Below are 12,295 nucleotides of genomic sequence, written 5' to 3' on the forward strand. Positions count from 1 at the left end.
ATGGAAAAAAATCACTTGGAACCTCAGCACCTACTGCACGTGTCCCTGCATGCACCTGAGTTTGACACCCTTTTCTCCATCAATGACAATTTCCAGTTGCTCACTTAGAAGATACTGTGTGGGGCAGAAGCCTGCATTACCAAGCAGGTGGAGAGAACAGGAGTCAAAGTCTCAGAGACAGAACCAGAAAGACCGGGGCGCAGAGCCTTTACGGGGCCTATGGGAACTCAAAAATCTCAGGCTCCCCTTTAACGCAGGGGTTTTCAATTCAGCCACAGTCGGGTTCCAGGAGCCTTTCCCATTGACAGTCTTTTGCAACACACTCTGTAACTCACTAAAAACAAAGGACTCTGCCAAGGCCGGAAGCCCGGGGGATTAACTGTAGTCACCTGACCTCGAATTCCGGGCTTTGATTGGGTTTTGCGAATACGTGCCCTTCTCGGCCCTGTACGCGGATCCCGCCCCGGCAGCCCACGGGGCGGGGGACAGGTGCCACCGAGGGACAGTATTGGCCGGCTTCTTCAGGACGCAGCCAATCGGAATCTGTCGGCTTCCGGCGCGAAATGAGCTGGCGCGCGGCGCCGGGGCTGTGGCAGCAACGCGGGTAGTTTAGATCCTGGTTCCGCCCGCTTCGACTGTGGGAGAGGTGAGTTCCCGCGCACGCTGACTTAACCGGTTGTCCGCCTGGCCCAGCTCCGTTCCTGGCCATCCGGCCCAGGGTTGGAGAGGGAGGCCTCTCCGGTTCCTCCCGTCGCCTCCCTCGGTTCGGCTAGGCCAGAGTCCGGAGTCCTCCAGCCCCGCGAGCGGCTTTGGAGGGGAGAAGAGACGCACAGGGACCCTCAGATACGGAAACAGAGGCCCGGGGGCCGGGGCCGACTTTACCAGGCTGTCCCAGGGCGTCGGGGGCAGAGCCGGCCTAGCACCCACTATGTTCTTGTTCGTGTGCACCAGTGCCTGCCCTGATGCCTGGCCCAGAACAGTCATTGTCTAGGTTTCTGGCACTACTCCTTTCTCTACCGAGGGAAAACCAAAACATTGTACTTTTCTAAATGGCCTTCCACAATCATGAGTCAGGCAGTGGTGTTTTGAGTGTCTGCTGTGTATCACGTGCCCGACACCCCGTTATCTTAAAACTGTAGCTTACCCCCAGCAAAGGGAAATGGTGAAGGGCACAGACTGTATCAGATTTCCTGAGTTCAAATGCCGGCCTTTGCACATACTAGGTCTGTGACTCTCCAACACTTACTTAAAGTGCCTCAGTTTCCTTCTCATATGAAGGAGATGACATATTTTACATCTTGGAGTTTTTGTTAGTGTTGAACCGACTTAATGCTGTATATGCCGTTAAATGCTTCATAGAATACTTGCTACTTAGTAAGTGTTCTTTTATCACCACCCAGAGAACTAGATAAGATTGTTCTCGCTTTAGCCATTGAGACTAGAGCACAAACAAGTGTCTTTGTGAAAGGGCGTTTGGTGATTAAATGCTAGAGATAGGATTTAAACTAAGAACTGACAGACCCCAAACACCTTGTACAACAGGGAGATTCCTCCTGTACTCCTTACTTGCCCTTAGGTTTCCTGGGACTTTGGGCGTCTAATAGCCTGAAATGGAGCAGGTACCTGACCGCTGGGGCTTCCCTGGTGGTGAAGAATCTTCCTGCCAATGCAGAAGACATGGATTTGATCCCGAGGTTGGGAAGATACTCTGGAGAAGGAAATGGCAACCCACTCCAGTATTCTTGCTTGGGAAATCAAGAGGGGCTTGATGGAGGGGCTTAAGTTTGGCGGGCTGCAGTCCATGGGTTCGCAAAAGAGTCGGCCACAAGTTATGGAGAAAAAACAACAGCCTGACAGCTCCTGGTGCCACCAGCGTGGATAAATAGCACTCCTGTGCCCCTGTCAAGACTAAGGAGCAATTTATGTAACTGATTCACTTTATCTACAGCAGAAACTAACTCAACATTGTAAAGCAATTAGACTTCAATTAAAAAAAAAAAGGGTTAAGGGACATAAAAAAAAGGGTTAAGGGACATAGTGAGACAGGCTAGGTGAGAGAGCCGAAATTAGAGAAGGGAGAGGCAGAGTATTCTGTGTGAAATAATAAATAGAGTTAAATTGAAACAACATTTAGTTAGCCAGGCTGCTAACTGTCAAAAAGCAACTTATAGTCTAGTAGGAGGAAAGGAAATTTCTGGATCTTGAATCATTTTCAGTGTCAGTCTCCATGATAGCCACCTTATGCATAGTATTTCTCATCCTCCCAGCAGCTGGGAGCTATTGCCTTCATTTTACTGATGAGGAAACCCAGGGTTTAAAAATTGGAAAAAGATGTTAGATGAGCAGTAAAAGTACAGTGTGCAGGGAAATTATACACATCCACTTTAGGATAGTCACAATCTCTGAAGAGGAAGATAGGGGACGTGAATAGAATTTTAAACATATCTGAAATGTTTTATGCCTTTAAAAGAGAGATAGGATAGAGTTTGGACTTTCCTGATGGCTCTGTGGTAAAGAATTCGCCTACCAATACAGGAAATGCAGGTTTGATCCCTGGTTCTGGAATAGTCCCCTGGAGATACCCACTCCAGTATTTTCTGGGAAATCTCATGGACAGAGGAGCTTGGCGGGCTACAGTCCATAGGTTCTAAACAACAACAGGACAGAACTTAAATTCTTAAATTTGGTTGGTGGGTACATGGGGACTGTTCTATTTTCTGTACTTTTCTGTATGTTTGAAATATTTAAGATAAAAATTTTTAAAGGAAATATATAATATAAAATTAAATATAAACACTGTATTAAATATAGTAGTACTAGTTAATTATATATTTTAATATGTAATATTTTTCTTTGAAGTATAGTTGATTTACAGTATTGTATTTGTTTCAGGTATACAGCATAGCAATTCAGTATTTTTGCAGATAATACTCCATTAAATGTTACTGCAGGATAATGGTCTAAGTTCACCCATATTGCTGCAAATGGCAGAATTTCTTTTTTTTTATGACTGAGTATTATTTATGTGTGTGTGTGTGTGTGTGTGTGTACACCACATCTTTTTTATTCATTCATCTGCTGATGCATTACTTCGATGTTTTGGCTGTTGTAAATAGTGCTGCTATGAACATTGGGATGCATGTATCTTTTTGAATTAGTATTTTCATTTTTCCTAGATATATGCCCAGAAGTGGAATTGCTGAATTATATGGTAGTTCAGTTTTTGAGGAACCTCTGTATTGCTTTGCTTGATGGCTGCACCATTCCCATCAATAGTATACAAGGGTTCTCTTTTCTCCACTTTCACTCCTACATTTATCATCTGTAGGCTTTTTGATGGCAGCCATTCTGACTGATATCTTGAGTCAGATATCTCTGATATTATGAAGTGTTATCTCATTGTTTTGACTTGCATTTTTTCTCATAATTAGCAGTATTGAGCATCTTTTCATGTACTTGTTAGCCATCTGTATGCCTTTGAAAAATGTCTGTTAAAGTCTTCTGCCCATTTTTTGATTGGGTTTTTTGTTTACTTAGCCCCACTTGTTGAGGAGACTCTTCTCCGTTGTATATTGTTGCCTTCATTATACATTAATTGACCACAGGTGTGTGGGTTTATTTCTGGGCCCTCTATCCTGGTGCATTGATCTGTGTGTCTGTTCTTATGCCACTACTGTGCTGTTTTGATTTCTGTGGCTTTGCAGTGTCGTCAGAAGTCTGGGCGAGCAATACTTCCAGCTTTGTTCTTTTTTCTCACAATTGCTTTGGCAGTTTGGGGTCTTTAATGATTCTGTATGAATTTTAGAATTATTTTTTCTAATTCTGTGAAAAATTTCATGGAATTGCATTGCAGCTGTATATTACTTGGGTTGTACTTTGTATTTATTTCGTTTAAGGGAAGAAAGGATAGAAAAAGAGGTCCATGGGTAACTGCAGAGTATTTGGGGGAGCAAAATGCCAAAAGCCATTGTGGGTCTCCATTGCTTGTAGCTTGATACATGAGGCCTTTCAACGGTCTCCTCTAATCCTTGTTCGTACACACCAGTCTTTGCACAAATAGTGCATTGACTACTCCTCACAACTTCCAGCCTGTCTGAAGATTCCAGTTGTCCTTCAGGATTCTTTGGAAAGCTGCTCTATGAGTTTCCTGAATTTTACCTTCATCTGGGAAGTCATAAGACTTTTAAAAAAAGATTTTATTGTAGGACTTACCCCATTCCATTATAATTATCTATTGGCATGTCTATTTCCTACTCGTCTAGAAGCTCATTGAGGGTAATAATTGTGTCTTGCCTGTCTCTGTCCCCTAGTGCCTCCTACAATCCCTGGCACAGAGTGAAAATACAAGTTGAAATCAGCTAGTGGAAGTTCTTGGCATTATGACATAGGGACTTTGTTCTTAAAGAATAGCAAGGAACTGTTGAGTTTACTTTATCTAAAAAGTCCTATATTTTAATGAACCGTGTTCTCAATATCAAGAAAAATTTTGCAGTCATAATCCCGTCTTTCACTCACTTCAGCTGTTTTTATTTTCTCATGAAATTTAAATTTTAAAATTTCTAAATAACCTTAGTGTATTCATAATTTGCTGTTTTTTCCCACAGTTTTAAATTATTCCATGTAGCTTCTCAGTCTTTGTGGTTGTCATTTATCTTGTAAAATATCACAGTATTCCTTTCTCCTTCTTGTTTTAATAGGTGTGAAATGTTGCCTCATGCTATTAATTATTAGAAAAGTTGAACATTTTTCTGTAAGATTATTTTGTATGTGTATATTCTGGTTAACTGTGTATTTATACTCCCTGATCATTTGTTCTTAGGAGCTTTATCTGTTTTTAATATTAATGCTTTATTTGTTATTTGTTGCTGTTTTTTCAAAAAAAATTTGGTGTGAAAGTACATACATTTTTTTAAGTACATTGTGTGTGTGTGTGTGTGTGTATGTATAAAGAATATAGAGTTTAACTTTATATTAAAATTATGTAAATATAAAGAGTAATTATAAAACTGTAATTACATGTAACTGTCACCCAGATGAAGAAATGTAACATTATCAGTACCCCCAGAAGTGTGCATCCCTCATCATAACATCCTCTCTACACTGGAGATAACTATTTTCCTGTTTTTTATAATAATAATTTTCTTATTAACTTATCCACGTATGAACCTGTAAGTAATGTAGTTAATTCAGTTTTGCCTGGTTTTGAACTCAGTAAGTGGCTTGATGGTTTATGTTTCTACTTTGTCTTTCTTCTTTGATTCATTATTATGTTTGTGAGATTCTTCCGTATTGTAGATACAGGTTTTCCTTTTCTCCTTTAATTTTTTGGCCATGCCATGTGGCATGGGGGATATTAGTTCCCCAACCAGGGATGGCACCTGTGCCCTCTTCATTGAAAACATTGAGTCTTTACCATTGGCCCACCAGGGAAAATGCAGATATAGGTTTTCTAATTTTTTTAATAATTTAATGATTTGTAATAAAAGCTTATTTTGTTTCCATAGAATATTTTGCTATATGATTGTGCCTTAGTTTATCCACCCTGCTTTTGATGGCATTTGGGCTGGTTTCAGATTTTGGCTATTAATGTTGCTCTGAATGTTCTTGTATATACTCCCTGCTACACACATTCTTTAGTTTGTGTATAACTAATAGTAGAAGTACTGGGTCTAAGAGTATGTATAGGTTTTACTTTTCGATCCAAAAGCCAAGTGGTCTTCAAAAGTGGTTGCACTCCTACCCGTGTATTAGACTTTTCATTGCCCCACATCCTTTCTAATATTTGATACTGTGATTTTGTTTTTTGCTTGTCAGGTAGGTGTATGTATTTTCTTATGGCTTTAGTTCCCTGGATTATTAATCAAGTTGAGCACCTTGTATTTATGGACTGTTTTCCTCTTTTTAAAGTGACTCTTCAAGTATTCTGTCTTTTCTGTGGAGTTGTCTTTTTCTTGTTTTGTAGGAGTTATTTTTACATTCCACATAGTTTTTATTTGTTATACGTATTGCTGATACCTTCTCATCTATGGCTCTTAAAAGTGGATTTAATATAATTTTAGTCAACTATTTTTAAACATTTTTATTATGAAAATTTTTTTGACTTTTTATTTTATATTGGAGTATAGTTGACTAGTGGAGGTGATGGAATTCCAGTTGAGCTATTTCAAATCCTGAAAGATGATGCTGTGAAAATGCTGCACTCAATATGCCAGCAAATTGGGAAAACTCAGCAGTGGCCACAGGACTGGAAAAGGTCAGTTTTCATTCCAATCCCAAAGAAAGGCAATCCCAAAGAATGCTCAAACTACCGCACAATTGCACTCATCTCACACGCTAGCAAAGTAATGCTCAAAATTCTCCAAGCCAGGCTTCAGCAATATGTGAACCATGAACTTCCAGATGTTCAAGCTGGTTTTAGAAAAGGCAGAGGAACCAGAGATCAAATTGCCAACATCCTCTGGTTTATCGGAAAAGCAAGAGAGTTCCAGAAAAACATCTATTTCTGCTTTATTGACTATGCCAAAGCCTTTGACTGTGTGAATCACAATAAACTGTGTAAAATTCTGAAAGAGATGGGAATACCAGACCACCTGACCCACCTCTTGAGAAACCTATATGCAGGTCAGGAAGCAACAGTTAGAACTGGACGTGGAACAACAGACTGGTTCCAAATAGGAAAAGGAGTACGTCAGGGCTGTGTATTGTCACCATGTTTATTTAACTTATATGCAGAGTACATCATGAGAAACGCTGGACTGGATGAAGCACAAGCTGGAATCAAGATTGCAGGGAGAAATATCAATAACCTCAAATATGCAGATGACACCACCCTTATGGCAGAAAGTGAAGAGGAACTAAAAAGCCTCTTGATGAAAGTGAAAGAGGAGAGTGAAAAAGTTGGCTTAAAGCTCAGAAAACTAAGATCATGGCATATGGTCCCATCACTTCATGGGAAATAGATGGGGAAACAGTGGAAGCAGTGTTAGACTTTATTTTTTTGGGCTCCAAGATCACTGCAGATGGTGACTGCAGCCATGAAATTAAAAGACACTTACTCCTTGGAAGGAAAGTTATGACCAACCTAGGTAGTATATTGAAAATCAGAGACATTACTTTGCCAACAAAGGTCCGTCTAGTCAAGGCTATGGTTTTTTTCCAGTGGTCATATGGATGTGAGAGTTGGACTGTGAAGAAAGCTGAGTGTCGAAAAATTGATGCTTTTGAACTGTGGTGTTGGAGAAGATTCTTGAGAGTCCCTTGGACTGCAAGGAGATCCAACCAGTCCATCCTAAAGAGATCAGTCCTGGGTGTTCATTGGAAGGACTGATGCTGAAGCTGAAACTCCAATACTTTGGCCACCTCATGTGAAGAGTTGACTCATTGGAAAAGACCCTGATGCTGGGAGGGATTGAGGGCAGGAGGAGAGGGGGATGACAGAGGATGAGATGGCTGGATGGCATCTCCAACTCGATGGACATGAGTTTGAGTAAACTCTGGGAGTTGGTGATGGACAGGGAGGCCTGGCATGCTGCGATTCATGGGATCGCAAAGAGTCGGACATGACTGAGCGACTGAACTGAACTGAACTTTGATTAACAATGTTGAAAGTTGATTAACAATGTTGTGATAGTTTTAGTTGTTCAGTGAAGTGATTCAGTTATATATACACATGTATCTATTCTTTCTCAAATTCTTTCCCCATTTAGGTTGTTACATAACATTGAGCAGAGTTCCTTTGTTACACAGTTTGTCCTTGATGATTTTGCATTTTCAATATAGCAATGTGTACAATCCCAAACTCTTAAGTTTCTCTCCTCCACCCTACTGTAAAATAATACATATTATATTTCATGGAAAAAAGTGCAGAAAACATCCAAATAAACTGTGTTGTTTAGTTGCTAAGTCACGTCCAGCTCTTTTTTGTGACCCTATGGACTGTAGCCTGCCAGACACTATCTATGGGATTTCCCAGGCAAAAATACTGGAGTGGGTTGCCATTTCCTTCTCTAGAGGATCTTCACAACCCAGGGATTGTATTCTTTACTGCTGAGCCACCAGGGAAGCCCATAAGCTTTGTAGAAATGAGTTAACACAGTAGGCCTGAGAATTATCCTTAGAAAGACCTGCATGCAGGGTTGGCCCTTGACTGGTGTCTAGGAACTCGGCTTTTGGAACCTTTCCTAAGCTATTAAGGTCCTTTTGCCTACGTGGGACATTAACACTTGCTTTCATTCTGAGAAGCTGACGTTTTGGGATTAGAGGGTTCCTATGTGACCAGCCCTAGATAAAGACCCTAACCATTGCATCTCTGGTGAGTTCCCTAGGGAAGAGCCATTGCGCACATGTAGCTACGCTTTCCTTGAGAGCGAGCATGCTGCCTAGGAAGGAGAGAGTATGTAAAGTCAGCATGGATTCCTACAGACTGTCGTGTCTTTTCCCCTTGCTGATCTGATGGTGTGTCTTTACCGCTTACTCTAATGAAACTTAGCTGTGTGTTGGGACTGTGTGCCCGGGGGTCCTTCATCACTGAACGTGAGGGAGTGGTCTCTGGGGACCCCACCAATAGCAGCTTAATGACATGTATCAAAGCAAACACCTCTGTACCTACGTCCCAGGTTAGAACATTGCTAGCACCTTCAAAAGCCTCCTCTCATCCTCATCCCCAAAGAGAACAATTATCCTAACTTGTGTGCTAATCAGGACCTTGCTTGCTTGCTTGTGCTTCTGTTCAGTCGTGTCCAGCTCTTTGCAACCCCCTCTACTGTATCCCACCAGGCTCCTCTGTCCATGGGATTTCCCAGGCAAGAACACTGGCGTGAGTTGTCATTTCCTCCTCCAGAGGATCTTCCCAACCCAGGTATCTAACCTGAGTCTCCTGCATCGCAGGTAGATTCTTGACCACTCTGCCACCTGGGAAGTTCAATCAGGATCTTATTTTTCTTCATATTCAGGTGTCAGGTCTTGAAAGTGCAAGTCGCTCAGTCATGTGCGGCTCTGCAACCCTATGGACTGTAACCTGCCAGGCTCCTCTGTCCATGGGATTCTCCAGGCCAGAATACTGGAGTGGGTTGGCATTCCCTTCTCCAGGAGATCTTCCCAACCCAGGGAGCAAACCCAGGTCTCACATATCACAGGCAGATTCTTTACTGTCTGAGCCAGCAAGCAAGTTATTTTAAACTAGTTGGCACACAGAAGGTTCTTAATTAAAATGATAGTTCAGTTTGTCTTATCTTTATCTTTTTTGTTAGAGTTTTTTAAATCTTGTTTGATGAATCTCTTGGTGATTATAGAATTATTCTGTGTTATTTTCCAGAAACTTTATTGTTTTGTTTTTTTTTTTATAAAGTGGTAAGCATGTGAGGTGCTCTATCAGCAGAGGATGGCTTTGTTTGTTTTTTATTTATTTCTTTGGCTGCGTCGAGTCTTAGTTGTGGCACATGGAATCTTCATAGCATCATGTGGATCTTTCACCACGGGCCACAGACTCTCTAGTTTTGGCTCATGGGCTTAGCTCCTCCGCGGCATATGGGATCTTAGTTCCCCGACCAGGGATTGAACCTGCATTCCCTGCCCTGCAAGGCAGATTCTTAACCACTGGACCACGAAGGAAGTCCCCAGAAATTTTATTGTTTTGCCCTTTACATTTAGAGCTGCAATTCGCTTGAAAATGATATATGTGTGTGGATTGAAGTAGTGTTTAAATTTCACTTATTCTCGTGTAGATATCCAGTGCCCTGGCCCCATTTACTGAAAGACTCCTTCCCTAGTGTTCTGCAGTGCCACTTTTGTCATAAATTAAGTGTCTGTATATTGTGGACACTTATATTGTATATAAGTGTCTTGCTTGTGGATTCTTTAGTCTCTTTAGACCAGAGACTGATCTATTTGCCTATCCTTGCATCAGTATCTCACTGTTTTTAAAGTAGGTTTTTAGTAAGTCCTCATATGTCTGCTGGCGCTAGTCTTCTGACCCTATAGGTCTTCAAGAGTGTCTTGGCTATTTTTGGAATTTTGCATCACCATATAAACTGTACTCTCAGCTATTAAATTCCTTCAAGGGAAAAGAAATATAACTTTGATTAGAATTGCATGAAGTTATACATCAGTTTGGGGAGAATGGGCATCTTGACAGTGTTGTCTTCCAGTCATGACTGTGATTCAAATGTTTGTTTACTCCTTGTGGGCTTCCTGGGTAGCTCAAATGGTAAAGAATCTGCCTTCAATGCAGGAGACCTGGGTTCCACCCCTGGGTCAGGAAGATTCCCTGGTGAAGGGCATGGCAACTCACTCCAGTATTCTTGCCTGGAGAATTCCATGGAGTCTCAAAGAGTCCTTTGATTACTCCTTAATTTCTCTTAATAATTATTTATAATTTTCTGAACAGAATCATAGACATAGTTTGGTAGATTTATTTTTTGTACTTTAACATTTTTATGCCATTGTAAGTGGTAAGCTTTCTGAAAATTTCTGTTTATTGGTGATATATAAAAACAGAATTAATTTTGGTATGCTGACCTCATATCCAACAGTCTGCCCAAACTCACTGCATTTGTTTTCTGCTGTAACAAATAACCACAAATTCAGTGGCTTGAAACAACACAGATTTATTATCTTACAGTCTGTAGTCCCAAAGTTGAATGGGTCTCGTTGGGCTAAAATCAAGGTGTTGGCAAGGCTGTGTTCCTTTCTGGAATCCCTAGGGAAGAATGTGTTTCCTTGCCCTTTACATCTTCTTGAGGCTTTCCCCCTCCATTAACCTGAAGATCTTCTAGTCGCTCTGTATGCACGGTTGTCTCATTTGTGAATGTTAATGTTCTTGCTTCTTTCCCGTCCTCCTGCACCGTTTATTTACTGTTCTCTCTGTACTGCTTTGGCTTAAACTTCCAGTGCCCATCATATGGAAGTAGTGAGAGTGGGCATCCCTGTAGTGTTCCTGATCTAAAAGGAGAAGCTTTCTAAATTTCATCCCACTGGATGGAGACTTGTTTATTTTTTAATTGTATATCCCCTCTGTAGGGTTAGGGAAGTTCCCTTTTATTCCTTCTTTGATTAGAGTTTTCATAAAGAATGGGTCTCATTGTGAATGAATATTTATTTGATTTTACCATATGCTTATTCTGCAGCTCTTGAGAAAAATCATAAGATTCTTCTGCTTTAATAATTTGATTTATTAATGTTGCCAACCACACATTCCTGAAACAGTGCGACTTGGTCATAGTATATTTTATACATGACTGGATTTGGTTTGCTAACATATTGTTTGGGATTTTTTGAAGCTACATTCATGCATGAGAATTGACTTGTAATTTTTCTTGTTAACTGCCCTTGCAGAATTCTGTACCAAAATTATGCTAGCTTCATAGAGTTTGGAGGTTCAATCTTTCTGTACTTTTGAATCATTCATAAAATTTGGGATTTTAAATAAAGTATTTAAAAATTAGAATATTTTATTGTCATAAATGCTCAGAAGAATTCACCAGTTCTTGGGTGTTGATAGTATCTTTATGGGTAGATTTTTAACCACAGATATTTCTTTAAAATAACTGTAAGGCTGTAAGCTTTCTGTCTATTTGAGTGAATTTTGATAACTGTGTTTGTAAAGAAATTTGTCCCTTTCATCTAAATTTTAAATTTCACTGGCTCAAAGTTGTTCATAACAACCTATCATTTATTTTAATGTCTATATTATATGTGATTGAGTTTCTTCTTTTAGTCCTGATAGTGAGTTATTCATCCTTTTTCTCTTGTTTTTAACTCTTTTCACAGAACAAACCTTGTTTACTGATTCTCTCTATTATTTGTTCATTATTTTGGCTCTTTATAATTTTCTTCTTTCTATGTTCTTTGGACTTATTTTGTTTTTCACTTGTGAAAATGAAAAATATATGAGATAGAATAGTTAAGGCTGTGCATTTCCCTGTAATTGCATCTTTAGTTGCATAGCACAAGTTTTTTATATGTAAACTTTCATTATTGTTCAGTTAAAAAATATATACTAATGCTCACTCTGTTATCATATTTGATGCATGCTTTTTTAAGAAGTATATTCCTTTATTTCCAAACATAAGGATTTCCTGGATCTCTTTCCTCCTTTCTCTTTTTTTCACTTTGAAAAACTAAAGTAATTTTTATGGAAAAATTGTAGGATTAGTTCAGTAATAACGTATCTACTCAAGTGTGCATTTTACACTTATAAAAATAGTTCATGTTATCAACCTTAAAAATAAAATAGTTATTTTACTGGCAAAATGAACTTATTCAGGAATGGCAGAGGAATTGCAATTTAGGACATGCA

At 39.9% G+C, this 12,295-nt stretch overlaps 1 protein-coding gene across 2 annotated transcripts in view; it reads left to right on the plus strand.

Moving 5' to 3' along the window:
• The first annotated feature begins 539 nt into the window (after positions 1-539).
• BLM (BLM RecQ like helicase) overlaps positions 540-12,295 on the plus strand; it is an 87,038-nt gene continuing 75,282 nt past the window's right edge. For both annotated transcript variants that reach the window (XM_070478316.1, XM_070478317.1), the window contains exon 1: positions 540-646. The gene's annotated coding sequence lies outside the window, so the exon portion shown is untranslated. The remainder of the gene's footprint in view (positions 647-12,295) is intronic.

The sequence above is a fragment of the Odocoileus virginianus genome, chromosome 16 (genome assembly GCF_023699985.2).
Source record: "Odocoileus virginianus isolate 20LAN1187 ecotype Illinois chromosome 16, Ovbor_1.2, whole genome shotgun sequence".
NCBI lineage: Eukaryota > Metazoa > Chordata > Mammalia > Artiodactyla > Cervidae > Odocoileus > Odocoileus virginianus.